The sequence below is a fragment of the Nicotiana tabacum genome, chromosome 5, assembly GCF_000715075.1.
Source record: "Nicotiana tabacum cultivar K326 chromosome 5, ASM71507v2, whole genome shotgun sequence".
Taxonomy (NCBI): Eukaryota; Viridiplantae; Streptophyta; class Magnoliopsida; order Solanales; family Solanaceae; genus Nicotiana; species Nicotiana tabacum.
This window is the reverse complement of record NC_134084.1, coordinates 86,802,138-86,819,547: the sequence shown is the minus strand read 5'-3', so window position 1 is coordinate 86,819,547 and position 17,410 is coordinate 86,802,138. Positions and strand designations below refer to the sequence as shown.

Below are 17,410 nucleotides of genomic sequence, written 5' to 3'. Positions count from 1 at the left end.
TGAGGAGGTGTGAGCGACTGGCTGTAGTGGGCACGCGGAGAGGTAGAGGGAGACCTAAGAAGTATTGGGGAGAGGTGATCAGACAGGACATGGCGCGACTTAGGATTACTGAGGACATGGCCCTTGATAGGGAATTATGGAGGTCGAGCATTAAGGTTGTAGGTTAGGGGAGAGTGTGAATATTTCTACAGCACAATAGAGGGAGACTATCTAGTTAGGAGTTAGACTAGGAATGTCATTGGTCGTCTATTGATGCAGGGCTGTACCTTCTAGTTGTACTATACCAGCCATCTATTTCGTATTTCGTATTTCGTATCCTGTATTTCATATTTCATATCTCTTATATATTGTTGTTATTTTTATTACGCATTTTTATGGTACTAATATATCATCTCCTATTGCTTTTTTGAGCCGAGGGTCTCCTGGAAACAGCCTCTCTACCCTTCGGGGTAGGGGTAAGGTCTGCGTATATATTACTCTCCCCAGACTCCACGTGTGGGATTATACTGGATTGTTGTTGTTGTTGTTGTTGTTGTTGTTGTTGTTAGATCATTCTTGCTTAATGTATTCAGATTTATTTTCAGGCTTGTAAATAATATATTTATTTTTTACAATGATTAATAGGAAAGATTTGACTCTAGAATATAGGAGCAGTCGTAAATAACATATTTATATTCTTAATGATACCTATTGTGAAGACCCTGCCCTACAACATGTGGAAAAAGTTTGAAATTAATTCAACCTTGACTCTTCAGTCTCCTTTAGCGAAAGGGTTCTCAAACAGAAAATTAAGAAGCTGGCTTAATATATATGACATATTTGAATGGTGAACATACAACACTGTGTTTCTACACAAATTCATAGCATAGAGAATTGAGATTATACCTTTTGTATAACCACTTGTTGGAGGTTTTATTAAGGCAAAAAAAAAAAAAAACCAAAAACAAACAAACAAAGGAAACTGATTGTGACTGCATTAATTAAGTAGTATACTTTGCATCAACTTGTCAAATAAGAGAAGTGAAACTATGTGGATATAATTTTAGCAGCCCGCTGTGCCAGCGAGTACTAGTCATTGGATACATTCATTAGACATAATCCTTATAAAAGCATGTATGTTATCACCTACATATTATTCGAGAAACTTCAGAAGCTGCAAATACTCATACAACTGCAAAATTCTATACCTTCCCAATGGCTGAGAACTACCACACAAAAAGCCATGAACAAAATGGTGTTCAAGATGCACAAGTGGCTGTGATTATGGTGCCACTTTCAGCACAAGGTCATCTCAACCAGCTTCTTCACCTCTCTAGGCTTATCTCCTCGTATAATATCCCGGTACACTATGTTGGAGCAACCACTCATATTCTCCAGGCTAAGTTTCGTGTCCATGGTTTTGACCCTCTCACAACTAAAAACCTACATTTTCATGAATTCCCTACACCACCTTTTGAAAATCCCCCTCCAAATCCTAATGCTCCTCATAAGTTTCCTAACCAATTAATCCCTTCATTTTATGCAGCAATACATCTTCGGGAGCCAGTGTGCTCTCTTGCACGCCAACTCTTAGGTGCAAATTATCGGCGAGTGATTGTTATTTATGATTCTATGATGACTTGGGTAGTAGAGGATGTGCCAGCAATTCCAAATGCTGAGTGCTACCAGTTTAATAGTATCTCAGCTTTTCATTGATCTGGGAAATCAAAGGAAAGCCTTTGCTAGCAGGAACTGAAGTATATGAAGACATTCCATCTGTCGAAAACGGCGGCGCTACTCCAGAGTTATGGGAATTGTGGAGGAAACAAGAGTCCCTTATGGGGAAAATCAGCTCTGGAGTGTTGAATTTGACAAAACTTTTTGTCCCACATCGGTGGGAAGAGAAGGGTTGGGGGGATTTTTCCCCTATAAAAGAAGGCTTAATGTTTAGGATTTAAACACACCTCTTATTTGCCTTCTCATCTGTTTAAGGCATTTGTATCTTCTCTCTTTAGTATTATTTCACTTGTATTTTGGAGTGAAATAAAATATTGGTTGTGTCCGAGGAGTAGGCAAAATTAGCCGAACCTCGTAAATTTTGGTGTTCCCTTTATTGTTGCTTTATTGTCTTATTTATTATTTGGTGGCTATCATAATTTTTGGTATAGTAGTTGTGACTTATTCACACTATATACATTTGGCTTCCGCAACAATTGGTATCAGAGCCAAGGTACTATCTTAGTATGCTCTGTGGTTGCAGCATAGTCTGATCTTCCACATCAGAAAAGATTTATCTTGGTAACTGTGTCAAGATTCTGTCTTAGTATGCTCTGTGGTTGCAGTTTAGTCTGATCTTCCACACCAGAAAGGAAATAATCTTGATTTGTGTCGTCAGCTATTAAATAATATTTGTGTCAAAGATGGGAGACAATAAACAAGAAGAATCTACATCAAGTGTCAACAATACGTCATCATTGGCATCTTCGCTTATGACAAGAATTGTGTCAAATGCGAAATTTGCGGTAGAAATATTTGACGGGTCCGGACATTTTGGGATGTGGCAAGGCGAGGTTCTAGATGTCCTTTTTCAACAAGGGCTAGATCTTGCTATTGAAGAAAAGAGACCAGATGCTATTGGAGAAGAAGATTGGAGAATTATCAATCGTGTTGCTTGTGGTACCATTCGATCCTACCTTGCTAGAGAGCAGAAATATCCATACACAAAGGAAACTTCTGCAAGTAGATTATGGAAAACACTGGAGGATAAATTTTTGAAGAAAAACAGTCAAAATAAATTGTACATGAAGAAGAGACTATTTCACTTCACCTATGTTCCTGGTACCACGATGAATGAACATATCACCAGTTTCAATAAGTTGGTCACAGATTTGCAAAATATGGATACAACTTATGATGATGGTGACTTGGCCTTGATGTTGTTGGCGTCACTTCCTGATGAGTACGAGTACCTTGAAACTACTCTACTCCATGGAAATGACGAAGTTTCTCTCAGAGAAGTTTGTTCGGCTTTGTACAGCTATGAACAAAGAAAGCGAGAAAAATAGAAGGGCGGAGAAGGAGAAGCACTATTTGTGAGGGGTCGTCCTCAAAGTCAAACGAGGACAAAGAAGGGAAGATCCAAGTCAAGATCCAGACCCAGCAAAGATGAATGTGCCTTTTGTCGAGAAAAAGGGCACTGGAAGAAAGACTGTCCGAAGTTGAAGAATAAGGCCAAACATAACAATGGAAAGGCCATTATGGATTCAAATGTAGCTGATTGTGATGATTCAGACTTCTCATTAGTTACAATAGAGTCATCAACATCATCAGACATATGGTTGATGGACTCGTCTTGTAGCTATCATATGTGTCCCAACAGGGACTGGTTCGTGGAATTTCAAGAAGGAGAATATGGAGTCGTCCACACAGCGGATAACAGCCCTCTTACCTCATATGGTATTGGTTCAATACGATTAAGGAACCATGATGGAATGATCAGAACATTAACAGATGTTCGATATGTACCGGATTTGAAGAAGAATCTCATCTCTGTGGGAGCCCTAGAATCAAAAGGGTTCAAAATCATTGTAGAAAATGGAGTGATGAGAGTATGCTCCGGTTCACTAGTGGTAATGAAGGCTAATCGGAATAATAATAATATGTACCGCTATCGTGACAGTACAGTTATTGGGACAGCGACAGTGACATCCAGTGACGACAAAGAGGCAGAAGCAACCAAGCTATGGCATATGCGCTTGGGACATGCTGGAGGAAAATCCTTGAAAACTCTATCAGATCAAGGATTGTTAAAAGGAGTAAAGTCTTGCAACTTGGAGTTTTGTGAGAATTGTGTCAAAGGGAAACATACAAGGGTTAAATTTGGTACAACGATCCATAATACTAAAGGCATTTTGGATTATGTACACTCTGATGTTTGGGGTCCTTCCAAAACACCTTCATTGGGTGGGAAGCACTATTTTGTAACCTTTGTTGATGATTTTTCTCGAAGAGTGTGGGTGTATACAATGAAAAACAAAGATGAAGTGTTGGGAATTTTTCTCAAATGGAAGACGATGGTGGAGAATCAAACAGGCAGGAGGATCAAGTGTATTCGCACAGACAATGGAGGTGAATACAAAAATGATCATTTCAATAAGGTCTGTGAAAATGATGGCATCGTCCGACACTTCACTGTTAGACATACACCACAACAGAATGGAGTGGCAGAACGTATGAACCGGACCTTGCTGGAGAAGGTACGGTGTATGTTGTCCAATGCTGGCTTGGGCAAAGAATTTTGGGCTGAGGCAATTACATATGCATGCCACCTCATTAATCGTCTACCATCTGCTGCTATTGATGGCAAGACACCATTTGAAAAATGGTATGGAAAACCTGCTGTAGATTATAACTCTTTGCATGTGTTTGGCTCAACTGCATATTATCATGTGACGGAGTCAAAATTGGATCCAAGGGCAAAGAAGGCTATTTTTATGGGAATTACTTCTGGAGTCAAAGGATATCGCTTATGGTGTCCTATGACAAAGAAAGTAATATTCAGCAGAGATGTTACCTTTGATGAATCTGCTATGGTAAATAAGGTAACAGAAGACACCAAACAAAATAAAGGTGCTTCTAAGCAGGTGGAGTTTGAGGAAAAATTTATTTTTCCTACACAAGAAGCAGAGGAGGAAACAAATGAAGATTACTCTCTGGAAGGAGAGCCAGTAGAGGAGATTCCAACTCAGGAACCTCAACAACAACTTGAATCAATAGCAACCAGCAGGCCAAAAAGAACAATAACGAAACTTGTTCGTCTCATAGAGACGGTTGCTTGTGCAACCTCAATTGTAGCTGATGATGTTCCTACTACTTATAAAGACGCTGTCCAAAGTTCAGAAGAAGATAAGTGGAGGATTGCCATGAATGATGAAATACAGTCCCTTCATCAGAATCATACATGGAGATTGTCCAATCTCCCGAAGGGAAAGAAAGCAATTGGGTGCAAATGGGTATTTGCAAAGAAGGAAGGATTTCCTAACCAAGTAGATGTTCGCTACAAAGCAAGATTGGTGGCCAAAGGATATGCTCAAAAGGAGGGAATTGATTACAATGAAGTGTTTTCTCCAGTTGTAAAACATTCCTCCGTTAGAATTATGTTGGCTTTGGTAGCACAATTGGATTTGGAACTAGTTCAGATGGATGTAAAAACTGCGTTTTTACATGGAAACTTGGAGGAGGAAATCTACATGACTCAGCCAGAAGGATTCAAAGTTGCTGGAAAAGAAAATATGGTATGCAAACTTGAAAAATCGTTGTACGGATTGAAACAATCTTCTAGACAATGGTACAAGCGATTTGACGAGTTTATGTTGCGGCAAGGATACAAGAGAAGCAAATACGATCATTGTGTGTATTTGCGCAAGCTTAAAGATGGTTCCTTTGTATATCTTCTCCTATACGTTGATGATATGTTGATAGCTTCCAAGAATTCGGAAGAAATTGATAAGTTGAAGATTCAACTGAAGAAGGAGTTCGAGATGAAGGATTTGGGTGAGGCAAAGAAAATTCTTGGCATGAAGATAATTAGAGATAGACGTTCAAAGAAACTCTGTTTATCTCAAAAGGAATATTTGAAGAGAGTACTTCAACGTTTTGGCATAGATGACAAGACTAAGCCAGTTAGTACTCCACTTGCTTCCCATTTTAAGCTAAGTACTATTATGTCGCCAATGGATGAAGCTGAACGAGAGTATATGTCAAAGGTACCATACGCAAATGCTGTTGGTAGCTTGATGTATGCAATGGTTTGCACAAGGCCTGACATTTCACAAGCTGTTGGAGTTATTAGCAGATATATGCACAATCCAGGGAAGGAGCATTGGCAAGGTGTGAAGTGGATTCTACGGTATATTCATAATACTGTAGATGTCGGGTTAGTTTTTGAGCAGGAAGACAATCAGTCTGTAGTTGGATATTGTGACTCAGATTTTGCGGGTGATCTGGACAAATGAAGATCAACTACTGGTTATGTGTTTACTTTTGCAAAGGCACCAGTTAGTTGGAAGTCTACTTTGCAGTCAACAGTTGCTTTGTCTACAACAGAGGCAGAGTACATGGCTATTACAGAGGCTGTGAAAGAGGCAGTTTGGCTTCAAGGATTGCTAAAGGAGCTTGGTGTTGAACAAAAAGGTATCACAATTTTTTGTGATAGTCAAAGTGCTATTCAATTAGCGAAGAACCAAGTTTATCATGCAAGGACGAAGCACATTGATGTTCGGTATCATTTCGTACGAGAAATCATAGAAGAAGGTGGAGTCACAGTGAAGAAAATTCATACTACGGAGAATCCTAATGATATGCTGACAAAGGTGGTGACTGCGGTCAAGTTTCAACATTGTTTGGATTTGATCAACATTGTTGAAAACTGAAGATTGAAGATGAAGACACAATCAAAATTTGTTATTGAGAGAAAATTGAAGATGTGGAATTTTGCCAAGGTGGAGATTTGTTGAATTTGGCAAAACTTTTTGTCCCACATCGGGGGGAAGAGAAGGGTTGGGGGGATTTTTCCCCTATAAAAGAAGGCTTAATGTTTAGGATTTAAACACACCTCTTATTTGCCTTCTCATCTGTTTAAGGCATTTGTATCTTCTCTCTTTAGTATTATTTCACTTGTATTTTGGAGTGAAATAAAATATTGGTTGTGTCCGAGGAGTAGGCAAAATTAGCCGAACCTCGTAAATTCTGGTGTTCCCTTTATTGTTGCTTTATTGTCTTATTTATTATTTGGTGGCTGTCATAATTTTTGGTATAGTAATTGTGACTTATTCACACTATATACATTTGGCTTCCGCAATATGGAGAACTTTACAATTCATCGAGAGTAATAGAAGGTTTATACCTTGATTTAGTAGCCCAAGAAAAGGATGGCTTAAACCTATGGTCTATTGGTCCATTCAATCCATTGTTACTAACTGAGCAGAAGAAAGACTCAGATAAACGTCACCAAACCTTGGATTGGCTTGACAAACAAGAACCAGACTCAGTGATATATGTGTCTTTTGGAACATCTACTTCATTGTCGAATGAAGAAATCGAACAACTCGCCATTGGGTTAGAGAAAAGCCTGCAAAAGTTCATTTGGGTTATCAGAGATGCCGACAAAGGAGATGTTTTTGCAGGTGAAGAAAGGAGAGCTCAGATGCCTGAAGGTTATGAAGAGAGAATAAAAGGAAGAGGAATTCTTGTAAGAGATTGGGCACCTCAGTTGGAAATTTTGGCACATCCGTCCACAGGTGGTTTTATGAGTTATTGCGGGTGGAATTCGTGCATGGAAAGTATTTCCATGGGAGTTCCTATAGCAGCCTGGACAATGCATTCTGACCAGCCAAGGAATTCTCAGCTAGTAACTAAGTTTCTGAAAATTGGCCTTACTGTGAGGCATTGGACACGTCAAGATGAATTGGTTACATCAGAAATAGTTGAAAATGCCGTGCGAAATTTGATGGATTCACCTGAGGGAGATGAGATGAGGAAGAGAGCATCAGAACTAAGTGAGGCTGTCAAGCAATCAGTGATAGATGGTGGAGTTAACCGCGTGGAGATGGATTCTTTTATAGCTCACATTACTCGATAACTTTTTCTCTTCTGTATTGAATTGGTTGAACCATGCCATCTAGTTTGCATAAGTGGTAGCATCGATGCGCTATCACCAGCCGAGTGGATTTAGTGTCCACCCTCCTGGCCCCCCTCTATGCGCACCGTGATATATGTATGTTGAAGGAGAAGAATTTTTCCTTTATGTGTTCTTTGTATTTGCAAATATAGAAGTGGAGGTCCTCCTTTACTAGCAACTATTTTATTTGACCAGAGATAGAAATATATTGGAAGTTGCCTTTCAAGAACTTTTTGCTAGTACCTGGATGGTACAGTATGTTCTTCGAGGACTTTGGAGCTTATCTTTGATTCTGTAACCTTGTATTTGATATTTTTCTAGACTTCTCATGTTGGTAGGTATAGACAATCTTTTTAAGTATACTTAACAGATTTTGCAAATAGACAAATAAGGAAGAGCTCAAGTACTCTGTGTAGTTTTCTTTTAAAACATGAATAAACTTTCATGAGACTCTGGATTTGAATTAGAAATTTGCTCTGTTGCGACTGGAGCGATAAAGAAGCAAACTGGCCGAGCAACATAGTGAAACAACAAGAGGTCGAGATGGGTCAATCTGTGGAATTGGGAAATTACATGCTGGGGATTTCATAGTGAAGTTTATTGTTATATATGTGATCTCTGAGTCTCTCCATCATTAATCAGAGGTCTCGCTTGTGATCCCTGAAAATGTGGTACCCCTTCAATAGACCTAAGCGGCGCAAATGGGGATCAGTCTGGCCAGTAGGTACCAAATAGGTTCCAGATGGTTAAACCGAAAAAAAATATAATCAAATTCCTGTTTAAAGGCTAAATAATCACAGAAGCTGGCGATATTCCCACATAGAAACAAAAACTTAGCCAGAAAAATATTTATCTACGCCATTCCATATGTATATATATACATCCACTAGCAACAGTTTAAGGGATAAACACGTGTCTCAGAAGATATATACTTCAGGTGAGCAAAATCAAGTTACAACATGACTTCCACCACTTAAGTGGTTTATAAGTCAGAACTATATTATTAGTTGAGTTAATAAAAAAACAACCAAAATAAAAGAGAAAGGAAGAGACAGAGAGAGCCAAAAAAATGGAAGAATTAGTGGTTTGTGATTAGTAAAGAGATTTTGTGGATCTCCTCTCACCAATCGTTATCTTCAATCAAATTCATGTCGTTGAAAAAAGATTGTAAGTACCATTTAGAGGAAAAGGACGAGTTATACAATATACCGTTCCAATGCTTTATGTTCTTTTTTGTGGTAAATTAGAGCATTATCACTTGTTATATATCTTGAGATAATTCGGTAAAACTAAGTTAGTGTCTTAAAGATCAAAAAGCAAATAATTGGTGACAACAGCTAAATGAGGCACAGATGTCTTATCAAAAACTGGAGCAAGAACACACACAATACTCTGAATAATACTTAGTATTTTTTTCCAGGATAGAATTTTCTAAAGATAATGGTACTAAGTACGATAATAATTGTAGACATATGATTTTTGACCCTCCCCAAGATTTTTTATATTTTAGTACGTAAATATTTAATCTAGGCCTATAATTTTGACTCTTTTACTTTATTTTATTAGAAGAAAATGAAAACTACAAAAAATAGTTCCATTAATGTTTTGTAGTCATTTTTAATCTTGAAAAATACCAAAAAAAAGGTTTATTCTAACAGTCAATCTTATTTTAACAGTTATTTTACTTAAGTATGACTAATTAATAAATGAGGTCGTATGTTAATCTCGTTTGCGGGGAAAGAATAAAACTCGGGCTCGAGCAACCCATTTTTAGGACTAATTCTGGACCTAACCCATAATTCCCAATCCCGTAATTCCTAGGCCCATACCCCTAACCTAATCGCTACCCCTATATAATAGTATCTAGCATCTAAAAAAGGGGGAACCTAAAAAATATTGAATCCGCCGTTTCTGAAAATGGGGATACACATTGACGCCTAAGAACAGAGAACACCCCATAGATAGCCGTTTTCATCATCTTCTACACACCTAAACTTCATCTCTCTCCAAAAAACAGAGCAAAAGCTGCGGTAAATCCAGTCGCAAATGACCCTAAAAGACTCGAACTCTTTCCTCCTCTTCCTCTCACCCATCGACATCAACAAACATACAGTAACATATAGTCGAGATTGACGAGAGAGATAGAGGTCAGTTCAGATTCAAATCCATCGCTGTTTGTCGTTTTGGTCATGGTTCTTTTTCGAGTTGAGTCGTTCTTCTTGAGGTTGTCGATTAAGATTTTCGGAAGTTGTTGAGCTTGAGGATCGGCTGCTGCTGTTTGCTGCCGTGCTGCTGATCTGCTCAGTTTCTTCTTCGTTCTTTTTTTTTTTGAGATTTTTCGGCGATTTTGGAGGCCCGTGGATCTCGGCAAAGTTTTCTACATAAGGTTCTTTCTTATTTTTTCTTTAATGTGTAAATTTTTGAAGAAGTTGCCTCATGTACATATTACTTTGGTTCATCAAGTTGAAATTTGTGTTACTTTGATTCCGAACTTCGCATGTCTATATACCATTTTTCTCAAAGTTGAACTCTATTTTAGTCCTCTCGATTTTTGTTTTGGAAGAGTTTAAGAAAACAACTGTGAGAACCTAACTATTTTTTATATTTTTAAAATTTTTTATGTTGTGGTCTGAAGAGTTCTCCAAACATATCTGATTTTATCAACGAAAAAGAAGAAGCTATTTTCACTACTTTTGTGGTCGACAGAAAAGACATTCCGAATATTCGCACTTGTTGATTGGTGCTTTTAATAAAAAAAATGGGAATATATATTCCTTTATGACTGGATTGTTGTATCGGAATTGCAACTTGAGAAAGTTTTTAGATATGGACTGGATTGGTGTTCTTTTAGTGATTTTTCATTCCTTTTTTTTAATACTGTAGTTCTTTATGGGTTTTCTAATCATCAAGCAAATATTTTCCATTTATATTCAGATACTTTACCAAGTTTGGTTTCATTTTGAAACAATCCAATCAATTAAAGTTTGTTGTGTTTGATGGGGAATTAAGAATTGAAGGGGATGGTGAATTGTTTATGAATTAAATTGGATTGAAATTGATCAAACATTGATGGATCTTGGTTGTTAATGTGGTAGCTTTGGTTGTTAATGTCTTTTTTTTAAAAGAAAGAGGCTAAACGTGCTTCTTTAAAATAGGCCCAGTGTTGAACCAATTCAAGATTGCCGACAATTTGATAAGTTGCAGGTATCTCTAGTAATTTAGCAATGCAATTGATCCAATTAATAATTGGGAGAAGCTAAACCGTTTTTTTTTTTTACAATTAATCTCCATAACGCACGACCCTCATTTAATTAAATTTAAATCCTTAGAAATCAAAGTGCGCCATTTAGTTGAATTTTTCATGACCCTTGCAAACTTGAAAGTGCGTAGTTGTTTTAGGCGCGCTATTTAATTACCTTCCTAAACTCGGGTGCGCATTTATGTGACCTAAATCCAAATCTCAACAATGTTGATAAAATATGTCAAGGACCGCGGGTGCATTTATGTGACGAGGTTCAAGACGTGTTTTTAATAACGTTGCAATCTTCCTAAAAAATAAATAAAAGCGGTTTTAATGTTAAAATGCACATGGTTTAACAGTGTATTAAAATCAGATAATAGGCCAAATATAATAGTTGAGCGACCGTGCTAGAACCACGGGACTCGGGAATGCCTAACACCTTCTTCCGGGTTAATAGAATTCCTTACCCGGATTTCTGTGTTCACGGACTGTAGTACAGAGTCAATCTTTTCCTCGGGATTTGAATCGGTGACTTGAGACACCATAAAATTATCCCAAGTGGTGACTCTGAATTTAATAAATAAATAATCCCGTTTCGATTGTCACTTTAAGTTGGAAAAAACTCCCTTATATATACCCTTCTGGGGGGGCGGAAAAAGGAGGTGTGACAATAATAATAATAATAATAATAATAATAATAATAATAATAATAATAATAATAATAATAATAATAATAATACTGCAATAATATGCACAGGCTAGCCAACGTGTAACTAACACCTGTTAAAAATATTTTTGTTTAAAACTCAACTACCTTTTGATTTTACTGAGAGAAGAACAAAGGAAAGTGAATGTGACTGCTTTAAGTAATAGTAGTAGTATGCTTTGCAGTACTTGTCTGATAAGAGATGTTAAGCTTTTTAATAATCTTTTTTAGCCACAGTACATGTTGTGCATGCGCCATTAACCACGTCGGATTCATGCATTAGATCTAATTAAAATCCTCATAACTGCATCTATTTCACCTATATATAAAGGCACTTCGCACTTTCAGAGTAAAGAAGCTGAATATATTCATCAAATAGCAAAATTTAAAAACCTTCTCAATGGCTGAGAACTACCCCACAAAAATCCATGGCCAAAACAGTGTTCAAGATGCACAAGTGGCTGTGATTATGGTACCACTTTCAGCACATGGCCATCATCTCAACCAGTTTCTCCACCTCTCTAGTCTTATTTCCTCATATAATATCCCAGTACACTATGTCGGAACGAGTACGACCAGTCATATTCGCTAGGCTAAGTTTTGTGTCCATGGTTTTGATCCTCTCACAGCTAAAAACCTACAATTTCATGAATTCCCTATACCATCTTTCAAAACTTCCCCTCCAAATCCTAATGCTTCCAATAAATTTCGTAACCAATTAATCCCTTTATTTTATGCAACAATCCATCTCCGCGAACCATTGTGAGTGATTGTTATTTATGGTTCTATGATGACTTGGGTAGTAGAGGATGTGCCAGCAATCCCAAATGCTGAGTGATACCAGTTTAATAGTATCTCAGCTTTTCATACGTTTTCATTGATCTGGGAAATCAAAGGAAAGCCTTTGCTAGCAGGAACAGAACTATACGAGGACATTCCATCACTCTGAAAACTGCGGTACTCCAGAGTTATTGTAATTGTGGAGGAAACAAGAATCCCTTATGGGGAAAATTAGCTCTGGAGAACTTTACAATTCATCCAGAGTAATAGAAGGTTTATACCTTGATTTAGTAGCCAAATAAATTGATGGCTTAAATCTATGGGCAATTGGTCCATTCAATCCATTCTTACTGACTGAGCAGAGCAGAGCAGAGACTCAAATAAACGTCACCAAACCTTGGATTGGCTTGACAAACAAGAACCAGACTCAGTGATATATGTATCTTTTGGATCATCTATTCGTTGGCCGAATGAAGAAATCGAACAACTCGCCATTGGGTTAGAGAAAAGCATGCAAAATTTCATTTTGGGTTCTCAGAGATGCTGACAAAGGTGATATTTTTGCAGGTGAAGACAGAAGAGCTTAGCCGCCTGAAGATCATGAAGAAAGAATAAAAGGAATAGGAATTATTATCAGACATTGGGTACCTCAGTTAGATATTCAGGGACATCCTTCAGCAGGTGGTTTTATGAGTCCCTGCGGATGGAATTCGTGCATGGGAAGTATTTCAATGGGAGTTCCTATAGCAACCTGGCCAATGCATTCAGACCAGCCAAGGAATTCTCACTAGTAACTAAGTTTCTGAAAATTGGCCTAACTGTGAAGCATTGTTGAGATGAATTAGTTACATCAGAAATAGTTGAAAAAGCGGAGAGAACTTTGATGGATTCAGTTCGGGGAGATGAGATGAGGAAGAGAGCAACAGAACAACGTGATGCCGTCAAGCAATCAGTGCTAGATGGGGGAGTTAACCATGTGGAGATGGATTCTGTTATAGCTCAAATTAATCAATAAGTTTTCCATCTTGGATGAATTTCACATGGTCATCGAACTAAGCATTAGTAGCTCGGTGGTCATAACACTAACTTTTTTGTAACAAAAAGTAGCTAAACTATCGATATATTTTGCACAAAACGAAAAAATCATCAGAACATCAAAAAATAGTGTCGGAAATAACAACTCAGATGCCAGATAAGCAATATTTGTCAAGTCACCAATGGCACATAAATTTCCACCTCACAACATGCCATGCGGAATCCTACTAAAACCATTTCTCGATATGCATGGATGCTGATTCTCAAAAGGGAGGAAAAAGGTTAATTATGTTCTATTGGTTTGTGTTTGTACGCTCTTCCACATGTGCTATGTATGATGTGGAAAAGAATTTCTGAGTTGATGACGTGGCAGAGCTTATTTGGAAAATTTTTCTACAGACATTCTGGTGCCAAATTTTATCTTCCAATGATTTTCATTTATGCGATTATAGAGACAGATGAGGTATTTTTTGTTTCATGACCATACATGTGAAATTAACCTTTTTCTTCTTCTGAATGAACTTCATTATGTTTTTCTCCCTTTCTATTAGTCATTATTTGAAACTGTCGACACGACCACTATGCCATTATAGGCCAAATATATATTTACCTTTTTTTTGTATCTCAAATCTTTTTTCATTTTCAGCTAACTTCAGATTTTCAAAATTCATCTAGCAAGCTATGTTGCACGGACTCTCCAAAACGTTGCCGCATCCGTGTCGGATCCTCCAAAAATACACTACTGTTAAAGGATCCGATACGTACCCGGCAAAATCTTTGCAAAGTCCGAGCAACATAGATAGCAAGAGGTAATGATATGGTATGATCTAAGACAAATTTTCAGCATGTATCACTCACATGAAGCAATCTTTCAAAGATCTGTCATATTCAAGACTACAGCCAAACATGACAGACACCAAAATCTTTTCCTTTTCGGGACGTACATGAAGACAACTAAGATCATTTCAGGTCCCAAAGGAAGGCAGTGAAAGCTATCTCTTTGATAAAGTGATTGTCTTCCATCAAAAGGCTGAAAGTTCAAGATATTACTCCAGTTACTTATTTGGTTCAAGCTTCTTTAAAACCCAAACCAAATGTTTGAAGCCTCTTTAAAAAGCACACCATTTACCATATGCACAAAGCTTCATATTTGCGAAACATATCGGGAAGTTACATGCTCAACTTACCATCCGATTCATCAATCAAAGTGACTTTGATGAAGTCATCACTGAAATATTTGGTAACTGAATCATATTTAAGGATTACTAGCCTATTTTTATTAAATTTTTCCTTTTCTTCTTTTGTCTATATTCCACCAAAATCGTAGCTTATACAACCATCTCTCTCTTTTCTGTCTGTCTCTCTCTCTGGTGGAGGGTGGAGTGAGGACTAATATATGCGTAATATTACTTATCACAGAACACATAATTTACTTGTATTTTTGTTTAAATTTAAAGAATTCACTAACAGAACAACAACCTACAAAAACATAGCAAGGGACTAGGCCAATACCCCTGGAAATCGAATTTTTGAGAATGAGACATGCCTCACTTCTCCTTAACATTGACATTGCCGATCCAAAATAAACAACAAATACTGCGATATCTAGTAACTGTTACTCCTTGTTTCAGTTTTCTATGAGGACCATCTTCATATTCTTTCTTACTGATTGAGAAGTTCAAGTTCAAATCTTGGCACATCTTTTTCTCTTTTTGTTTATTTCCTGGTCTTCTGTGCGACTAGCCAAGTCATATTCATCTAGTACGTCAACGGGTCAGGCTAGTAAGAGGGAAGGGGTTCAAGTGAATCCCCTTGTGAACAATTACACTGTGGAAATATGGTAAAAATCAAATTTTTTTGGTTACATATAAATTGTTGAATAGGGGAAAGGTAAATTTTAGTGGTTAATTAAGGGGGCTCGGAAGCTGGTGATCTTAATCCCCTTATACGAATTCTTGGCTTACAAGTTACAACTGAGTATGTCATCAGAGTCAGATGAAAGGCTTGAATATTTCAATGCCATCAGCTAACTAAGTAAGAACCTGAGGACTAAAAGAGGAGGTGGAAGTTCTATCCATAGTTATATTTGGTTAGAAATGTAGCCGCCTATTTCAATCCTAATGGCCTCAATATGCTCCAATATCTACCAAATTTTCCTCATATACAAAAACATATTGTGTACAGGATTGAACTCAATTAAACTAACATGTTTATTCTTTAATGCTTTGACAAGTAATTTTGAACATGATTAAAAATTAAGTCTAGAACACAGTACCTCGCCCTGTGATTGATCTGGAAATTCTTTCTATCTCTGTTGCCTTATCACCTCTCCATTTTCACTTCTGTGTCCATCTACTGCATTCTTCATGTTCCAATTAGGAGCACAGGTGCTCTTTCTTATGCTTTTTCTTTCAGACTTTTTGACAAGCACCTTGAGTGCTTATCATCCTAAGTGATCGAGTTGATGTGTTTGGCCAAACTTTTGAGGAGAAACAGAAAAAATAGCTTCTCTTCAAAAGCACTTTTTTGAAAAATACCACTTTTTAAAAGCTTGACCAAACACTAATGACGTTCAGAAGTGTATTTTAAAGCCATTTACAAACGGCTTCTCACTCACCAAAAGTATTTTTGAGAAAAACACTTTTAAGAGAAAGTATTTATCAAAATAAACTGATTTTTGCAGCTTAACCAAACAGCTCTAAGAAGGCTAAAATTTGTCTACATTAAGCATCACTTTATACGTAAGTAAAGATGACTAACTATAGTTAAAGGGAATTAGTAACCTAAAAAGTAAGACAAATGCGTTATAGCATGCTAAAATCAATTAATTAAGTGGAAATTCATTTACACTTGCAGTGTTATAATAGGTGAAAAATTACACAAATAATAGTGTAAAAATTGCCAGTTTATATAATTAAATTCCAATATACAATACCTTTTACTACTTTTATCTAAGGGCAATTTTAACATGACATCAACAAGACAACAACTTGCACGTGTATCTATTTGTCAATAATGTGACCAAATAGGTCAAGTGGTGTTGCAATCTCGTCCAATTTCTTCATCTTTCTCTGGCATGCACCCAAGGTTGAAATCTCAGTTGTTTTGATAGAAGTGAAAAACTTGCTAGCAAATAAAGTGAAATAACAGCACTCCAATCTATGAAGTTTGGAAATTATACAAACTGAAATACATTAGAGGTGGAACAAACTGATGTGATAAGATTTTGTACAGCAGGATACACTAGAATATAGGAAACTAACAAAATCCTAAATCTAGAAAATAGGAAGCTAATAACAAACTCCTAAACTGAAGGATAACAATTATAATCCTCTAATACGGCCCCCACAAGTTGGGGGTGACTGGAACAAGCCCCAACTTGTGAAATTTGGGCAGAAAAGTGGTACGTGGAAGAGGCTTGGGAGCATGTCGGCAACTTGATCAGCAGAGTGAAAGTGACGAACCTCAAGTGCTTTTTATTGAACTTGCTCGCAAACAAAATGGAAATCAATAGCTATATGCTTCATCCTACTCTGAAAAACTGGATTTGCACAAATGTAGGTGGTACTAACGTTGTCACATAGGACTGTTGGTGGAGCGAACAATGGAAAATGAAGCTCATGGAGCAAATTCGTGAGCCAATTAACTAAGAAACAACAGCAGAAACAGCTCGGTACTCAGCTTCCGTGGATGAGCGTGAAACAGACCTTTGCTTTTTGAAATATCAAGAGATTGGTGAGGTTCCAAGGTAGACAACATAACCTGTTGTTGAAGTTCTGTCTTGTGGATTTCCAGCCCAATCAGAGTCAGAATAAGCAAGTAAATGATCCGTTGGTTGTCGACATAGCTCAACTCTCATTGTGCTGGTGTGTTTCATTTGATAGCTTTCCAGTGAGACACTTTTGAATAATGCATAAACTGAGACAACTTGCTAACAGCAAACCGGATGTCAGGCCTAGTGAAGGATAAGTAGTGACTAGTGAAGCTTACA

The 17,410-nt window shown here is 37.3% G+C and overlaps 1 pseudogene across 1 annotated transcript; it reads left to right on the top strand.

Moving 5' to 3' along the window:
- The first annotated feature begins 1,156 nt into the window (after positions 1–1,156).
- On the top strand, positions 1,157–13,964 carry LOC107779041 (zeatin O-glucosyltransferase-like; annotated as a pseudogene). Its single transcript, XR_012709630.1, has 7 exons — positions 1,157–1,862; positions 6,965–7,579; positions 11,984–12,314; positions 12,457–12,571; positions 12,747–12,882; positions 13,022–13,107; positions 13,239–13,964. The product of XR_012709630.1 is annotated as a zeatin O-glucosyltransferase-like (transcript).
- The last annotated feature ends 3,446 nt before the right edge of the window (positions 13,965–17,410 follow it).